A 20,533-nucleotide genomic window follows, 5' to 3' on the forward strand; every position below is an offset into this window, starting at 1 on the left:
AGTCCTGGATTAGCGCCAGTTATAGACGTGTCGTTCATGTGATTATGGCCGTCTTTACGAAACAGCGCATTGCTAAATTGTGTGTTCAGAGTGTCCGTGTTATAATTGATTAAACATTCAATTATACCCCTGTATGGGTATGTGTTGGAGCTCTGTGTGATCAACCTATCCCCTATTTTATCATCAACTTGAGAAAATAATGTGCATCCGGGGTAGTTAATAAACCCCACGTCAGCCTGACCGTCCAGAGCCGTCCCATCCGGGTTTTGGATCCGCGCTCGTGCGTAGATATATGAGTCGTTCAAATCCAGGTAATCCTCGCCGCATGCTGAAATATAGAACTCCAAGGGGCCATCATCTATGAGAGCTGAGTCTGGTGCTACCTCCACATATGTAGATTTCTCAATAGACGTCTGTGTGTATGGGACTGTGAACAGGTCGACCGGCAGAATTTGGTCTTGTTTTGTACAAGTTGTGAAAGACTATGTCCTCATTTTCACTGTTCACATCACAAGGAGCCATTTTAATTGATCTGTGAAAAGACTTGTACGCACTGACCAGCTCCTGGATCACGTCCACATATCTCCTTGAATTAACAGATGTTAAATACCTCCACATACGTGTCTTTGAGGTTCTGTTAAACTGCTCCACAACACTAGCCTTGGTCTCATTCAGGGTGGAAAAATGTACAATGTCATGTGTCTTCATCAGCCTCTGAAAGTGTTTATTATAAACTCCACGCATGTTTACTGAACACATCTACACACGTCAGCAAATATCTCACATCGTTATTGTCTTCAGAATACTCACCCATATCAACCAGATCAGCCTGAAATTGCTTGTCAATACCACTGACCAGTACTCTATGACAGCGAAAGTGTTTAAAAGCCCTGGCGTGGAGTGTGTAGGCGTCCTGGCCCACTAAAAAAGTTTTAACGGTGTCCAAGTCAGGAGTAGCAGCCCCTGTCTCCCTCGCTGCCTTACGCAGACTGTTAATACGCCCAAGACCCCCTGGGTGCGAGGGGTCGTAATAAATATTATGCAGTATGGTGTTCATGGTCAAGACAAACCGCAAATGATCTTGTGTTGGTTAAACATCATATTGATTTATTTTAAAATCCAAACACACACACACACACACGTAGATACAATCTATAAAGACTAAAATTTTTAAAAAGAGTGAAAGCTGGTTACAGCTTCAGATCAGAACAATTTTTGAGCAGCTGGTGGTTTGGGCTCCCATGTGTTTCAGATTTTCACCCGCTCGTCGTATATCAACCAGAAGTTTTCATGCTTGCTCACAGCGTCGCTCTGCTTGTCAAGTATGGCTGCAAAGTTGTCAACCTCTCAACCTCTATCAGTTCAGCCAATATAGATTCCACTACTCCGGCGATTTTCACAGGGTCGCAGAGCATGCGTTTCAGAAACAATTAACTCTTGATTGTCAGCTAGAAGTGTTCATTCCACAGCATGTTCATGATGGCGTCATATTCTGCTTGAAGAAAATACTCCGGGACTTCTTCCAGACAGCTGTGTTGACGCTGGCTCAGGTGGTTGACAAGACAACCATAACACTCATCTTTCCACACCTTATTCACAGTTCTGGTGAGCAGGAGGTAGACGGCAAATTTTACATGCTGCACAAGACGCGGTTCCTGGTCTAAAACTGAGGTAATCATTTTTGGACCTATACACCACAGGGACACACTCTTGAATCGGATCACTACTCTAGATGGCATCACCCTAACTCCGAGTACAACTGCAAGGAACCTTGGGGTCATTTTTGACCAGGACCTTTCCTTCAGCTCCCACATAAAGCATGTGACTAGGACCGCCTTCTTCCATCTGCGAAGTATCGCTAAGATTAGGAATATCCTTTCCCAGAGTGATGCTGAAAAACTGGTGCATGCATTTATCACTTCTAGGCTGGACTACTGCAACTCTCTCCTGTCAGGATGTCCTAAATACTCCCTAAAGAGTCTCCAGCTGGTCCAGAACGCTGCAGCGAGGGTTTTGACGGGAGTTAAGAAGAGAGAACACATCTCTCCCACTTTAGCTTCGCTCCACTGGCTTCCTGTAGGATCTAGAATCGACTTCAAAATCCTTCTGCTGACTTATAAGGCTCTCAATGATAAAGCTCCATCCTATTTGAAAGAGCTCATTAGTCCCTACTGTCCAACCAGAGCACTCCGCTCCCAGAATGCAGGTCTTTTAGTGATTCCCAGTATCAATAAAAACAGACTGGGAGGTAGAGCCTTTAGTTACCGGGCTCCTCTACTATGGAACCAGCTCTCTCCATGGGTCAGAGAGGCAGACACTTTAACTACGTTTAAGTCCAGGCTTAAGACTTTCCTCTATGACAGAGCCTTCAGTTAGGACTGGTTCAGGTAGCTCTGAACCATTGATAGCTATGCTGCTATAGGCTTAGACTGCTGGGGGACACATCAGGTTACATGGAGCCTTTGCCCCCTCTCCTCTCCTCGCCTCTCCTCTCCTCTCCTCTCCCCCTCTCTCCTCCTCTCCTCTCTGCACATTTTTGGAACTGTCATTACCATAACTTGTTGCACTTTGTACTTTGGCCTTGGTGTCTCGCAGTCTCTCTGTTTCCACAGATCCACCAGAGCCCCAACCGCCGCCTGCATCGCCCCCCCCCCCTTATTCCCTACTGTTACACCGGCCTGCGCTCCCCTTCCATGAACCAGTCTGCCATCCAGTCCCCCATCAAGCTGGCTTGCTCTCCCTGCCTCCCCTTCCAGAAGCTTCCTTCTTCAGCTGTTATTAACATTTCCATGTTTCCCACATTTTGTATTGTAAACTGTTTTCTTGTCTGTAACAACATCTACTGCACGTCTGTCCGTCAAGGCCTTTCATCAAGGTTGCTTCAATTCCTTTGATCTTGAAATATTAGTCTTAATTTTTTTTTTCACTGTGGCTGTGCTGTTGCAAGTCCAGCTCAGGTCAAATGTGACCTGCATTCCCAGGAACCTATAGCTGTCTGCCCTCTCCATCTCAGTCCCTCTGATGAACAGAGACTGTAGAGGGGGAGGATTCTTCCTGAAGTCCAGGATTAACTCCTTGGTCTTGTCAGTGTTGCGGAGGAGGTCGTTGTCCTCTTCATAGACAACGATGTTGTTGACCAGGGCCCTGCATCCTGTCTCGTCTCCCCCTTTGATGAGCTTGAGGATGGTGGTGTCATCAGCGTATTTAATGATGATGGAGCTGTCCTTGGTGGAGACACAGTCATGTGTATACAAGTTGAAGGGTTTGGGGCTGAGGCAGCAGCCCTGTGGTGATCCAGTGCTGACTGTGATCTCAGCAGACACCCGTCCTCCCATCTTCACCACCTGTGGTCTTTTGGTCAGGAAATCCGGGATCCAGTTACAGGTGGGAGTAGGGACTCTGAGGTCTGCCAGCTTCATGATCAGGCTGCCTGGATGGATGGTGTTGAATGCAGAGCTGTAGTCCAGTAAGAGCATTCTGGCATACGCTCTGCTGCTGTCCAGGTGTTGCAGGGTGTGGTGAAGGGCTAATGCCACCGCGTCGTGCACTGATCGGTTGGGGCGGTAGACAAACTGGAGGGGATCGATAGTGTCTGGAACCTTTTTGTTGATGTGGGTGAGGACTAGTTTTTCCAGGCATTTCATGGCGACTGATGTGCCTTCAAGTTTTTGGGACAGAGCCCTTTTTGCTGCTTTTGAGGCACTTCTGCAGCTTGTCCTGGGCTTTCTTGAACTCCTTGTGGTCTCCCGACTTGAAGACCTCCCTCCTCTTCCTCATTTTCTGCTTTATGTCCCCATTAAACAAGGATTTTTTTATTGGGGTACAAAAGTACAGTCCTGGGGGGTGCACAGATGGATGTGCACCTACTAATGTAGTCACTAACAGTCTGTGTATTCATGGATGTCGTTAGTGGCCTCTTTGAAAGTGCTCCAGTCTGTTGTCTCTAAGCAACCCTGCAGGCTAGCTTGTGCACTATCAGACCAGGTGTTCATGGTTCTCACTGTGACTGGTCTTGACTTGAGCCTTTTGTTGTAAACCGGTTTGAGTCGGATCACCAGGTGATCAAACTTTCCGAAGTGGGGTTGTGGTTCAGCTAAAAAGCCGTTTTTAATGTTGCTGTAGATGTCCATCCATTGTCTTCCGATTATTCCTGTTAAGGGTCGCGGGGGGGGGGGGGGGGCTGGAGCCTATCCCAGCGGCTACAGGCGAGAGGAGGGGTACACGCTGGACAGGTTGCCAGTCCATCACAGGGCCAACATATATACATTCACACTCACATTCATACCTACGGTCAATTTAAAGTACCCAGTTAGCCTAGTCCCCAATTGCATGTCTTTGGGTGGTGGGAAGAAGCCAGAGTACCAGGAGAGAACCCACGCAGGCACAGAGAGAACATGCAAACTCTACACAGAAAGATCCTGTGCCCCAGCCGGGACTCAAACCCCAGAACCTTCTTGCTGTGAGGCGACAGTGCTAACCACTGCACCACCGTGCCATCCTCGCTGTAGATGTGATCCAATATTTTGTTTTCCATGGTGGGAAAGCTCACAAACTCAGTCTAGGTGTGGTTTTCCAGAGACTGCAGTAGTTGAAATCTCCCAAAATAATAACAGCAGCATCACGATATGTGTTTTCATGCCCACTGATCATGTCGTGTAGCTCCTTCAGTGCAGCCTGCTCATTGGCTGAGGGGTGGGGGGGGGGGGTGTACACAACACTCACAATCTCACAATGATGCATTGCAGTTCTCTGGGCAAGTAAAATGGTCTTTGTCTCAAAGTGAGATATTCCACGTTTTCAGAACAGGATTTTGAGATGACCTTACAGTCAGTACACCAGGATTGTCTGACGAAAGGCGGCCGTTCCTCCTCCGCAGGTGTTGCCACTTTTTGCAGCAGTGCAGTCCTCTCTGAAGGCATGTAACCATCTGGTATTACTGCCTCGTCGGGTGTCCTCTCCCCCCGCCTTGTTTCACAGAAACACAGTATGGAGCAATCCTGTATGTCCTTCGTGGTGGAAATCCTGGTCTGAAGTTTGTCCATCTTATTTGCTAGTGACTGAACCTTTGCAGACAGAATGATGGGGAGGGTTAGCCTGCTATTGCTTACTGTACCAAGCGCTTGAGCTTCTGATCCGCTCCTCCCCGTCTACCACGCCTCCGCTTTGGCCTGTTGTTCTAGGAAGAACTCCCTGTCAGGGGCCGACCAAGCATCGGGTACGCATAGTATGTTAGCTCCAGGTAGGACTCCAGCATGTTCAGGTCGAAAACTCAGAATTTGCTGTGCTCTCTCAGCTTTAGTACGGTCGCCTGGTCAAAGACACTCTTTGCAGTGTGTGCCTTGACTCAGCATAGAAAAAAAACAAGGAAAAGAAGTGACTGGACTCGGAGAGCTCCACAACGTCGCACACCAGGGAGCGCTATCTTAACCTCCTCCACCTGAGGCAGGACCTCCCCCCCGACCTGGAGTGGGCAGGCCACTCTTTAATGGCTGAGGACCATGGCCTCAGACTTGGAGGTGCTGAGTCTCATCCCTGCCGCTTCACATTCGGCTGCGAACTGCCCCAGCAAGAGCTGGAAGTCGTGACTTAATGGAGCAAAGAGGACCACATCATCCTCAACAAGCAGAGACGACATCCTGCCACCACCAAACTCAAACCCCTCCACCACCCGGCTTCACCCAGAAATTCTGTCCATAAAAGTTATGAACAGAACCAGTGACAAAGGGCAGCCTTGGGGCAGTCCAACCTTCAGTGGCGGTGATAGACCCATTTCACTGAGGAGACCAGTGTGGGGCCAAGGATTTTGTCAAAGGAGCACATTCAATCCGAAGAAAAAGAGACAAAGACACGTTTGACTATTTAAAGTCTTTAATTTATTGGAATATTAGTTGTGGCATAGAAAAAAGAGAAGGGGAGCAGAATATCTAAAAAATTCTACAATTCTACAATTTCATTTAGCAGACGCTTTTGTCCAAAGCGACGTACAACACAAGCAAGAATTCAAAAATAAAATAAACACTTCCCCGACAAAGCACTGTTCTAATTTTCATCCATGCTACTGTCTATTGTATAAGATATAATGTTACAGCAACTGTATTCTGCGGTTTTGATGATTTCTGGCAAAACGATCAACTACAGACTCAAGATTCAAAGCCTTTGCACTCCTAGACTCAGTACTCAGTACACCACAGTTGCTTGGTCTAGCATTATTCATAGTGGATCTGAGGTACATTTTCACTGGCTTTAACGTAGAAGAACTCTCACAAGAAGCAGTACTCACTGGGATTGCAACTGCTATTTTGCAAAGCCTGTAGAGCTAAAAAAAGACCTCTTAATATGGTTCAATGAACTGTACTAATTCTACTATACTGGAGGGTCTTTGCATCCCACTCTGTATTTTCCTGTCTAAGATCCCACTGAACTGATGCAGTTCATGCCCTAAATCATCAATATTTAAGTCATACAATCGAGCAAATGGAAACAATGCTGTCTCCTTCAGCAATGTATCTTTTTGGGGGTTGAGAGCCTGGATGCTGTTCATTATGTTACAATTTGTCTTTGAAAATCGTCTGTTAATCTCACTGAGCATTAGATCAATTACATGGTAGAAAAAGGTTGTACAAAAACTGTTTTTAATCTATATCAGACTCTTTCTGACCAACAGTAGTCCGTGCACAATGTTTGCTGTTAAGAGCTGAGTGTTTTATGTCTTTTGCAGCTGGTGGAGTTGCATCACATTGTCCAGAAATGTTCAATACCTCATCCCACACATCATCAAAAAAACAACTCCTGCCTAAAGTCATTCAATGTCTGAACTAAAGCATCAACTATGTCAACTGTTAGGATTCAGAGCCAATGTGCTGGCGACCACCATTTTCTTCCTCCCTCTGTTCCACGTGGAGATGGGACAGAACAAAGACCAATAAAAACTTTCCCGCCAGCCACCAGGTTGAGGTGTGGCAACCCTCTTCAAAGGGGGAAAACCATTACTCATTGGCTGAGAGCCCAGGGGGTCCCCGCTACGTCATCATCAGAGGTGGACCTATAAAACCAGACGTACTGCCGAAAAGCTTCGCTTTTTCCCAGGTACGCTAACTTCACCAAGTAGCGTCTGCCGAAAGGGAGCAACTACCACGTGTCTTCCTTTGTTCCTCTCTCTTATTCGTGGAGCCGCAGTTTACAACTCGCGGGACGAGTCAAGTCCACAGACTTTCACTTTCAATTCAGTCATGTGACCGCGGTTCTCCTCATCCCCTAACATGGAGAATCCGCGCTTCCCTTTTTTTTCCTTTTTGACTTTGTTTTTGGATCCAAAGGAGACAGCCCGCACCCGCTGATCCCCTCTACCCTGCAGAAGGACGCAAGTTTTGTCGGGACGTGTTGCTCAGGACAATTCCCCGACCCGGTCGACCACGGAGGCGTGTATCCGAGGCCAAGGAACGACCCTCTGCAAGCGCCATCTCCATCTCCGCCTCTGAGCGGAGCAACAATAGTAAGGCATTAATGTGTCTGGGCAGAGATCGTAGTTGAGAGTGTAACAGTAAACGCTGCAAGTGAACGAGCCGCCGAGCTCTCATCACCTTATTACTGTCACTGTGTCGTTGTGCTGTGTTAACTCTGTTGTGTCAGACGGGCCGCCAGGCCCTCAGCATCTGATCATCAACAGTTATCACTGTTTGGTTTCCATTTTGGCTCTATTCGTCCTAGTCCGCCATTTGGGGTCAGTTACCCTGACCCTCTCGGGTGCGAACGCGCACCCTCCCTCCCTCTCTCTCGCTCTCTCTATCTTACACACACACACACACACACACACACACACACACACACCCTTGATAGAAGCAGATGTTAGATAGTAGTCCGTAATTGTGAAAATATACCTATTGATTATTGCTGTGTTAATTGTAAAATTAATATTGTGATGATAAATGTGTTATATTTTGCAACAATTTGACTCCTGGTTTTATTGTGTGTGGATTGAACTTTGATTGCTGGTTTGATTGGGTCAGTGCTCGGAATCACACCCTCTATTGATTGAGACTGAATAGACCTGATAGTAATTGATTTTAATTAAATAATTAATTGTTTAATTTTAATTGATTCAATAGCTGTTGAATTTGGCCAAGCAAATTTGACAATTTGCTTAACCTGTTCACCTTTGAGTTCGATAACAGAGGATTAGCTGTTCCCTGATTCCAGGGTGGTGCCCCGTTAATAGATTATATTGTAATAATCATATTTAATAATTGATTATCTTCTTTATAGTTTAATTTAAGATATCGCCAGTCCTCTCCCCCCTTTATGAGCCTCAACACAACAGCTTTTGAAATGCCAACTGATGAAGACTGTCACATATCAGACAGAACTTATGCTTCTCCAAACACCTTACAAAGTGTAACAAGATGCACAATGAATTCAAGATCAATCTGCTCCAGCAGACCATGAGCTTCAATAGATCTTTCACCTTTATGTTCTTGGGCTACCTCTTGCAGTTGCCGTTGTTAGAAAATATGTAGACACGTTCATGTTTTATTACATTTATGTTTTATTACCATGAAGTTTTAGGCTGATGTAGAATTGTATGATTGTGTTGTGAACTTTATACTGACCAAAGAAATGAAGTGTGTGCAGGATGCACACACGGCTGTTTTTACACTCCTGAGATAAGAAGAGTTTGGGAAAGGCCTTGGACAGTGAGGAGTGAGTGTCCCTGCGCTTCCCCCTGCAACTGCCCTTGAAAGAAGAATGAAGAACAAGGCATGATGGGAAGCTTCTGAGAGGAAGAACTTTGCATACACATGTTTGGAAGACATTGAGACTGTTCAGTGCAGATGTAGAACTTTGCCTGTACTCCTTGCTGCAAGTAAAACTTTAATTGAGATCTCTGTCTCTGAGAATTTTATCTTGTATGTTGGGAAAATTTGTGGTAAGTGTTAACTTGTGATGTTCCTATATTGCACCCACTATGGTACCAGCTACTGTCGGTTATGCGCATGCGCAGGGAGGACGCAAGTGTGTGACAAAGGAAAATGGAGGGAAGTTGTTGCTTTTGTACTCCGGCTGTTGAATGCGGAATAAATGGGACAAAACTGAAGAAACATTGTGTTTACTAAGTCATAATTTACACTGGTAGCAGAGGATGGTTCGAAGATGGCTGCGAACTACAGAGTACCGCCGAAATTTGACAAAGCCAGACCGTACGAATGTTGGAAAAATGAAGTCAACATATGGAGACGAGTAACCGAACTCGACAAAAAGAAACAAGCCCTGGCTGTTGCTTTGGGGCTCGAAGGAAGGAGCTTGCCATGGAAATACCAGCGAAAGAGTTCGACAAAGATAATGGTATGATGACGTTGTTGGAGAAACTGGATAGTGTTTTCGAGCAAGAAGAAAAGGACCGCGCTTATGAAGCTTATTCACATTTCGACCGTTTAATGAAAGACAGTTCCATGTCAATGGAGGACTACATTATTGACTTTGAGCAGCGATACAATCGCATGAAGAAGTATAATATGGTAATCCCCGACGCTGTGTTAGCATTCAAATTGCTGGATACAGCCTGCTTTGATGAAAAAAACAGACAGCTCGCATTGACGGCATGTCCTGATCTTAGGTTGTCATCTACGAAGTCAGTGCTGAAACGCATTTTTGGCGGCAGCACGCCTGGCATGTTAAATCAAGATGCAACTTTTTTCACAGAACAGAGACAAGGAAAGGGAAGACAAAACACGACGTTCCAAAATGACAAAAAGACACCGTTGCCGGGTTCTAACCCACTGGATAAGTTCGGTAAGCAATCAAAATGCGCTGTGTGCCAAAGCACATTTCACTGGGCCAGAGACTGTCCTCACAAAAAGACCGAACAAGTAAGAATAACTGAAGAAGAAGATGTAGAGGAAGTTAACGTCACATTGTTGACAAATAATCCCATGTCTGACGCTGAGATTTTCATAAGTCCCTTGGGTCAGCCATCATAGACACTGCATGCACTCGCACCGTATGTGGGGAGAAGTGGCTTGACTGCAATGTAAATGGTCTCAGTAAACAACAGACAAACAAGCTAATGAAGACTGAAGTGCGCAGTTGCAGACCTTTTCGTTTTGGTCATGGCAATTTAGTATATTCCAACAGAAAAGTGAAACTACCTGCCAAGATTGGACAAACAAAATGTCACATTGAGACAGAAGTGGTTAATGTTGACATCCCACTGCTGCTGAGTAAAACATCCTTGAAAAGAGACGGAACTGTTTTGGACATGCAAAATGACAGAGCAGTGATGTTTAAGCTTCAGATACCTCTTGAGTTCACTAGGTCAGGACACTAATGTGTGGACATTAGAGACAACGACAACACAAGGGGACAGGCGGGGCATGGTGAGACGCCTGCAGTGACAGATGAAGATGAAGTGCTGACAGTGACAGAAAACATGTTGCCAAGTGAAAAGCAGAAAGTCCTTCTTAAGCTTCACAAGCAGTTTGGTCACGCATCCGCAGAGAGACTGCATAGGCGAATCCAAAGCTCTGGAAACAGAGACAAAGACTATTTCGCCATTCTACAACAAATAGTACAGAGGTCAGAGATGCTCATGTATTAATAACAAAAGTCGTATCATTTGATGCAGCAAAATAAGAAGAGATAACAAACTGGAAAAATAATGGTGTTTTTGAAGAAGTTGAGGATGCAGGTCAAAAGTGTGTCTCCACTTGATGGGTTTGTAGCCTAAAAGAAACAGACAAGGGCATTGTGCCTAAAGCTAGACTTGTGGCCAGAGGTTTCAAAGAGCTTAATATTCAACAGCTACAGAAAGATTCTCCAACATGCGCTTCTGAATCTCTAAGGTTATTGTTAACTGTGATTTGTCAAAATAAGTGGAAAGTCCATTCTATCGACATCAAATCTGCATTCTTGCAGGGCATGGAGTTGTCAAGGGTAATACATGTACGCCCACCCCCAGAAGCAGACAGTAAAGGGGTTCTATGGAAACTAAAGAAATGTGTATATGGTCTCGCTGATGCATCACTTTATTGGTACGATCGGGTGAAAGAAATTATGTTTGGCACAGGTGGTCAAGTGTCACAAGTGGATCCTGTAGTGTTTTACTGGCTAGATGAACAGTGCAAGGTCAAAGGTGCTCTTGCAAGTCATGTTGATGACTTTGTTTGGGCAGGCTCACAAAATTTTGTAACTGATGTAATTCCTCAACTGAAGTCTGCGTTCAATGTGGGACGTGAAGAACATGAGAACTTTTGCTATGTTGGGATGGATATTGCCACTGTTAATGGTGTAATAGAGATGCATCAACAAAGCTACATTGAAAACATGCAACCCATTCAAATGACACCAGCATGTGCTATGCAAAGAGATGCACTTTTTAGTGAAACAGAAAAACAGCAGCTGAGGTCAAAAATAGGAGAAATACTATGGGTGGCAAAACAAACAAGACCTGATGTTATGTTTGATGCTTGTATTCTGGCATCTATCCTGAAAAATGCTACTGTGCAGTCAATTCATGATGCTGAAGGTTACTCTGAAATTCCGACATTTGAGTAATAATGATGCTTTAAACTTGACTGTTTTCAGCGATGCAGACCTGCGTCAAAAAGTTGATTTCAAGAATGCAGTTGTCGACAGCCCTGACCATGTGCCATCCATTGTTTGAGATAAACTATCCAAGGTGATTGGCCAGGCATTAGTGTTTTAAATGTTGTTTTGAGAGGGCCGTCCCTGGCTAGCAATGTGGAAGCTGTGTTACAATCTGACGACCACTACAGCCAAGGTATATTTATAGAAGCGGTCACTCAGGCTATTCAGAATAATGACACATCCATGACTGACGATGAATTGGAGTTAATTGCACAAAACCAGCCAGTGCAGCCATAGTGACACTGAGCGACAGTTGTCTGGGACCTGGCTCTCTTTCGAGCTTCAAAAAGCTCTTGAAAAAGGGTATTGCCTTGTGCACATTGAAGAGGTCTGGCACTTTCCGAACAAGACAGACACATTGTTTAAAGAATATGTCAAGACCTTCTTAAAATGCAAACAGGAGGCCTCAGGCTACCCAGAGCATGTCACAACCCCCCAGGGGAGCGCGAGAACTACATAGACAACTATTATGAAAAGGAGGGTGTCAGACTCAATCTGGGCAAAATCTGCATCAACAAAGCAGTCAGAAGTTGCAGCAAACTCCTCCTCAACTCGCTCTGGGGCTGATTCAGTATGAGGTGCAACATGCCCACTTGTGAGCTGATAACAGAGCCTGAGAGGTTTACCCAGCTCATGTTTAGTGATCACTACAATGTGAGCCAGTTTTGTTTTATCTCTGATGATGTCGCTATGTTGCAGTGGACACACGCCAATGGTAAGGGGGCCCGTGTGAAAGATGTAAATGTATTCATAGGCGCCATGACCAAAGCATACGCCCGCCTCAAATTCTACAACCTGCTCGACAAACTTCAGAAGCGTGTTCTTTACTGCGACACAGACTCTGTGATATTCAAGGCCCAAACAGGTGAGTGGGTCCCCCCAACAGGGTCGTATCTGGGTGATTTAACACACGAGCTAGAGGGTGGGAATTTCATCACAGAGTTTGTGTCCGAAGGACCTAAGTGTTACACGCACCGAATACTATGTGACAAGACAGTGGTTAAATGCAAGGGTGTAGCATTAAACTCTGTTAACTCCAAAACTGTCACCCAAGAGTCTCTGAAGGGATTGGTTCAATCATTCACAGCCAATAAAAACACAGACGCCTACTCGCAAGCCGTGTCGCATACAATCAAGCGCAATAAAAAGCGATTCCACCTTAAAAATGACACAGTCGTTAAAAAAGTTCAGGTGGTTTATAACAAGCGTAGACTTTTTCCCGATTACACCACTCTGCCTTACAGTTTTTAAAAAATGGATCCAGGTTTCGACCCTCAGTTAAAACATCCCTTTTGCATGGTGGTGAGCACCCCTTCCAATTGCAGAAAAAGTTTTTTTTGTTAAAGATATTATAGAAAACGCACAGCGGATTATTTCACATCCTATAGACAACATTGTTTACATTTATTCGTGTTGGCAACCACTGTACGACCATCTTTTAAAACTCAGAGAGATAAACTTTGTGAAGGGTTTACCGGACTCGTTGTGTGACGATTCTCTACTACCACCTGACAAAAATAATCTATTAATTATTGACGACTTGATGAATGATGCATGCAATAATATAGCAATTCAAAATGTTTTTACAAAATATGTTCATCATCGAAATCTTTGCTGCATGTATCTGGTACAAAATTTGTTTATTCAGGGAAAGGCCAGCAGGACCATAAGCCTAAACACCAATTATTCAATTCTTTTCAAGAACCCCAGGGACCGTTATCAAACCTCATTATTGGGAAGACAGATGTTTCCAGGAAATAGCAAATATTTTTTGGAGTCGTTTCATGACGCAACCTCCGCCCCTAACGGGTACCTGTTCATAGATTATAAAACTAAGACACCAGCTCATTTAAGGCTCAGAAGCGATCTTTTGGGGGAGAAGTCTACATGCCTAAAAAGATTAGAAAAAAAGTCATGATGTTTTCACGCGTTCAAAGAAACCTCCCTCTGCTTGAGCTGCTATATAAGTCATCACCTAGAATGAGAAAGGTCATTATCGCAAATTCGGGCCCTGATCTCAGCATTTCTTTGTGTGAAATAGCACTTAACGTGCTAAATGGGAACATACCACTAAACACCAGCCAGTACAAAAAGCTTAAAAAGAAAAAAAAAATCAGATTATAGTCACTGCTGACAAAAATGTTAAACTTGTTAAAAAAAAAAAATCTGTAAACCAGTCTTGGGGTTTTACTGCCACTGTTAGGTGCTGCAATCCCCTTCATCGTTGATCTCAGAGAAAGTAAAGTCAACCATTGAATATACGGATAAAATTTATTTGGTTCCCCAACGCCAGCTGAATTTGTTAAAGCAACAGAACACCGGATCAATTAGGAATGATGCGCAAAACGAACTGGACAAAGCAAGTTTTGGATCAGCCAGGTGTGAATTTGTATGAAAAAGTGAAAAAAATATGCTTCTATCCTTCAAAGGTATCTGACACTTGTGAGACAAGGTGAGCAAGAAAAGACTGTATTGACCCTGTCGCTTCCTCTGTCTGAAAATTCTGCTTATGCCAAGCCTCTTGATGACGGCGCTGTTGCTGATGCTACAACTGACGATGTTGCCCTCATCATCCCACAGACACCTGTTGTTAGAGACAGGGTAGTCTCAGATTTATTAAAACACATGCCTAAGAGGAGTTGGAAAAATGTAGAGCACATTTTGGCCTAGTTGACTAGTGCTCCTAACACAGTGTCGGGTTATAGTTAGGGGAGATCATCTTCAACAATTAAATAATTAAAGGGTCCCACGTGTATGATTTGATCAAGAGTGTTACTGTTTTTTACAATGTAAATGACTCGTCAAGACCGACGGGGTGGACAACTTTTCTAAAAACTCTGGCTGATTTGAATGTACCACTTTCAACAATACCAAACACACAAGTCCGCAAAGCTATTGCGGACATAAAACTAGCCGGCAATGTCAGTTTTACCTATTCAACACCTATTGATAGAAGAAAAAGAAGAGGTAGAAAGAGAACATTGTTGGGTGACAAGTTGTGGGTGAGCTATTGAATTTAATGCCTGCGAAATGCGGTTGAAACGGTTTTGACGGGTAGGGTGTCCCATCAACGTACAGGCTGATAAACTCGGTGTTGTAATTCTGAAAAGTAAATGGGTTCCTTATGTATGACCCTGTGTAAGCTTCATTATCAACAAAGCCTATCACAAATTTCGGAACCTGTCCATTGTAAAGGTTTTCCTGATTGCAGACTCTAGTTCCTTGAGGGATGGAAAATGTCTTTAAAGCAACTCTGTTGATTGTGTATTTTGTGTTTGTGTGCTGTAACGCACTGCTGTGGGCTAGTCTGACAGCGGGAGACATGGAGACTTTTTTTACAAATACACTGGCTGACGAAATTTTGGCTTTGTACAGCACATTTTGAGCAGTCATCAGACAAAACTGGTCCATAGAGCGTATAAACTTCAACGAAATGTCAATTCCATTGAGCATAAGATTCTCTTGAAAAAACAACTCTGCATGGATTGGGGCAATGAGCTCAACAATTGTACTGCTGGCGGTAAATGCTCCTCTGTATACAAGTCCGTAATTAGGACCTGTCACAGATGTGTCGTTCATATGATTATGCGCGTCTTTATGGAATAACGCTGTGCCAAACTCTGTGTTCAGGGTGTCCGTGTTATAATTGATTAAACATTCAATTCTTCCCCAGTATGGGTATGTGTTGGAGCTCTGTGTGATCAACCTATCACCTATTTTTACCTCAACTTGTGAGAACAAACTGCATCCAGGGTAGTTAATCAAGCCCACATCTGACTGACCGTCTATAGGCGTACCATCCGGATGTTGGATCTGCACTTGTATGTCGAGATACGAGTTATTCAAATCCAGGTAATCCTCGCCGCATGCCGAAATATAAAACTCCAAGGGTCCTGTGTCTGTGATGGCTGAGACAGGAGCAATTTCCATATATGTAGATTTCTCAATAGATGTCTGTGTGTATGGGACTGAGAACAGATTGAGCTCAGTTTTCACATACTCTCCCGACTGGCTATGAATCAGCGACATTTTGTTAAAATATATCTCTTATCAGCGGTCTGCCGCGGGTTGCGGATGCTCTTCTCTTCTCTTTTGTTGTCCTCTTTCTGGAACGATCCGATGTTTTGGCTGATGTTTTAGTTCTTTTCTTTTTTTGTGGGGCAGAGATACTGGGAGGTCTCTTTCTCAGTTGTTCGGTGCGTACAATAAGACTATTTCCTTCCTGTTGCCCCAACATGCTACTTTTCGCATGTTTGAAACTACATCTCCCACAATGCTAGTGGCTGCTGTCTTTAAATGAGGCTTTGCTATATTTATACCCCTCCTCAGCAAGCACAGAGCCATCCTGAATAAACTGCGAAATATTCCACCCAGACTGTTACCATATTGAGTGCTCGTTCCTATGAATCCCGGCATCATGCCACCTGCCTGCTCCATGTAATACGACATATATCTCCTGTCGTCGCTGACATGAGGGGTGTACATAGCTGTATCCTTTTTTTTTAAAAACTTGTTCTTTGTGGGTCTAAAGTGTAGTTTCACAATTGCCTTCCCATACATAAACAGGATGTGCTCGTTTTGAAATGATATCTCTATGTCATCTATCACAGATTTGGAGAGCGACGTGTTGTGTGGCTTGTCAAAAGTCAATGTGGGCATGTGTCTGTGCTCGTCAGATACATTTATACACCGCAAGAGCGGAACGTGGCTGTCACCGACCAGCTGGTAATCCACAATATCACTATAAATAAAAGTATTGTATCGCCCACCATGAATGTCTGCTGGGTGGGGGGGCTATGTGTTTCTTTGAAACAGCTGGTGAAAAAAATCTCAAACTCCTTGCCTCCTCGATAAAACCCAGTATTTCAGCTCTACCATCGCCCTCTCAGTGTGACTGTAGTATTTTGAAAGGAGCCATCTTGCGGTTTGTTTGTAATTGATTCAAACCATCCAACATAAACCCTATTGTTGATGTTGTTGTACGCAAAGTGTATGAGTCCATACATGGTGTGTGTTGAGCTTTGCATTAATCTCGTTTAAATTTTGGGAGACTGAATATCCCACAGTTAGCTTAAGGTCTTTCTTTTCCACAACCTTTGTCCTATGATTAGTTGTGGTCACAGAGATGTGGGCGTCGGAAGCGGGGAAACTTGACCAAATCCTGGGGTATTGGACTTCGGAAACACCCACTTCGTATGGTTCGTTTGAAACAACAGGTCTAGCCAGTTTTGTCCTGTAGTTCTATATCTTGTTATTTGGATAAACGTGCAATGACGCATTACTTGGTGGCGTGATGTAAAAGCCGTTCTTTTCATCCATCTCCTAGCGTGTCAAAATGCCAAGTGACTGACAAGGCGCTAGGGCTCTGACATTTATGAAACATCGACAATATCACTGCCGGCAATCCAACTGTTAAATTTCTCAGGCCACCCCAACCACTTCACCAGGACTAAATTTCTATTCGCCTCTTTTTTCCTGTCCAGTATTTCCTCGATTTTAAAACATTTGTTTTTATCCACTACCACATACTGCAACTCCTGTGCGTAAAATGTTTTTAATTCCTTTCACCGGCTCTCCCGCCATGTCTGTTAATCTGTACATGGGTGGGTCTCTGGCCACGCATTCTGTCACAGTAAAATATTCATCTGTCAAAGTCTGTTCATACCCCTTTTTAAACACACTTTGATATTCGCACAGTATCCCAAACCTTATATTTAAAATCTGCAATTCTGGAATTAAGACTATGGCCTCATTTTCACTGTTCACATCACAAGGAGCCATTTTAATTTATTTGTGAAAAGATTTGTTGTACGTATCAACCAGCTCCTGGATCACATCCACATTTCGCCTCAAATTAACAGATGTTAAATACCTCCACATGCACACCTTTAATGTTCTGTTAAACCGCTCCACCACGCTAGCCTTGGTCTTGTTCAGGGTGGAAAAATGGACAATGTTATGCGTCTTCATCAGCCGCTGAAAGTGTTTCTTATGAAACTCTGTTCCTGCATCTGTCTTAAGTTTTACCGCCCTTTGCTCAAAATGTCATTAAATTCCTTTGTCACAGAGACCCCATTTTTAGTTCTTGTGTTTACTGAACACATCTATGCATGTCAGCAAATATCGCACATTGTCATTGTCTTCAGAATACTCACCCATATCAACCAGATCTGCTTGAAATTGCTTGTCAATACCACTGACCAGTACCCTATTTCTGCAAAAGCAAAAGCATCCTGACCTACTTAAAAAATTTTGACTGTGTCTAAGTCTGGGGTAGCAGCCCCAGACTCCCTAGCTGCCTTGCGCAGACTGTTCACACCACCAAGACCCCCTGGGTGTGCAGGGTCATAATAAACACTGTGCAGTATGGTTTTCATTGCCTAGCCAGGTCACAAATGAGTAAGTGTTGGGTTAAACAATGTGGTTTTATTTTTTAAAATTCACACACAAAGATACAATCTAAAGAAAGATATTTAAAATAATAAAAGAGTGAATGCTAGTTGCAATCTAAAGAAAGAAATTAAAAATATAATAAAAAGAGTGAAAACCGTTTTACATCTGCAGATCAGAACAATTTTTGAGCAACGAATGGTTTGGGTCACCAAGTGTGTGAGATCATCATCAGATCACCGATGATGGCAGGGTAGCACCGTTGGCTGTATACTCACATGAGTCTTCGGCCATGCTGTGTTCAGAAATCGATTCAGATAGGTCACAGGTCTTGGGCAGAGAGTCTTGAGAGTCAGTGGGTCCTACACTGTATGGATCAGGAATGATGACTTTTCCTTGACAAAAAATGTTTAAAAGCATGCCAGTAATTTATCATTGTATCAGTTAAAGACAACAATACATAATCGAAGAAATTGTTTACCGTTCAATCAGCCATTTTCTCCTGGCGAAAAGAAATAAAGAGTCGTACGGTCCTCTGAGGTTTTGTTGTGTCTTTTGGTCAGAAAGAAACAAACAAAGTGTGTGCCAAGTTGGCTGTGATGTATCTACAAGTAAATAAAGGGGTTGGGTTCCCCACACCTTTCTCCCCTAAAACTAAAGGCCTGACGTGTGACTTGTAACACCAAACACGATCACATGGTCTGTTTGAGGCTTGAGAGAGGACATGTCTGAGCATGTATGAATGTACCTTTTTTCTGCAGGTCATCGGGCTAAAAGTTTTACTAAAGCAGATGTTTATTTGTTTAATGACATGGTCACCACATCAAGTAAAGAATAAAGGCATCATAGAAACTCTCATTTTGTTACAGCAAGGTCAATTAAAAGCTTTCACTCTGTACATAAGTTTTTCTGTCAGGATGAGTTGCTCAAAATACAACACCCCTAATGAGAAAGCGTCTGCAGGCAGTGAAGCCATGCTTCAGAGACCGTCAGCGTTATCATATTGATTTTAAAATACCGCTCCGTTCGCAGCAGCCGGACCGCACTCCAACGCTAGGAGTCCAATAGCGCAGCCGCACTCACACACATATGTGCACACGCACTCGCTCGCGACCACAATGGTAACAACGAAGTACAATGTTTTGTAGGGCGTCTTGTCCCTGACCAGTGAGTTGTTAGAAGCCACTGTGGTGCATCAGTAAGAATGCTTGGGACGTTGGTACACTCCACTTGTCAACTTTATTGAGGTAATAGGATTTACAGGAGGTTGTGAGTGATGACGAAAGGATGTAGCAGGGTGTGTGGGTGTGGTTCTGTAAAGAAAACAAATGTAAAATACTTAGTGCTCAAATAAACAACAAATATAATCACACATTTCCACAATCACTAACTTCTACAATAATGAACAAACGTATGAACTGTTAATGCAGTGACAAATTCTGCGAACATAAATGGCGCCAGTAGGTGGCGCAGTAAGCTTGAGTCCAGGGAGGCATGTCCACCTTGCGTGGCTATAAATAAACAAACATTCACGGTGTTAGTAGTAGTCATTGCTACATAAATTGAACTATACCGTCACAAACACCAACACACAGCTAACAGGAAACACAATGACAAAACAACCACACACCGAGACAAGATGAGATAACAAATACTCCCAGGTATGTGAACGCACACGAACTGAAGTTACAAAAACAATGATCCACCGAGGACATGAACGAACTCTGCCATCATGCTAGCATTGCCGAATGATACCCGACACTGGCTGCCTGTTGCGTCAGCATCCCGACTCCACTCTGATTGGGTGTACGAGTGGAGCCAGGCGGGGTGCATGCGCCAAGAGCATGAGCCAGCGTCTGGGAATGCGTTGCACATAAACAATCGCTGTGTAAACCGTCAGCCCTTCAGAACAGACAAAGTAATGCTCAAACACTGGTGAACTTTTCCACTCCCATAATCCTTTGCAACAACCCTGCAGTGGCAGGCTCTGCATAAATTGATCAAATTATGCTAAATAAAATCATACTTTAATAGTTATATAAAATATCACATATTAGATATGAAACTCAATGACGTGGGGGCACGGTCATGCGCAAAATCATGTAATCGCATGCACTAAATCACGACATCGCACGGACAAAGTCACGTCATCACGCACAAAGAGTCACATGACCGCACACGCACACAAGGATGCACACGCACGCGCTTCACATGCATGCACAAAAGTGCCTGTATATTATTACTCAGGAACTTCGAGCAGATCCAGGCTCAATGGGGACAGCCTTCTGCTTTGACCGGTTTGGGGGAAAGAGAGCAGGAGAGTGGGGCAGAGACAAAGACAGATCATGGACAGAGAGATATATAGAACGAAAGAGAGGAACAGAGATAAAGAGAGAGTGAAAGGGAAGAGACTGATGGACAGACAGGGACATGAGCAGGTGGAGCTACGGGTGGCAGCTTGAGCCTCTTCAGGTCTGTAGCCTCCTCCAGTAGCACCCGGGAT

Source organism: Aulostomus chinensis, chromosome 9, assembly GCF_037954235.1.
Source record: "Aulostomus chinensis isolate RoL2024-O1b breed Wild chromosome 9, RoL_Achi_v1.0, whole genome shotgun sequence".
In the NCBI taxonomy this organism is placed as follows: Eukaryota; Metazoa; Chordata; class Actinopteri; order Syngnathiformes; family Aulostomidae; genus Aulostomus; species Aulostomus chinensis.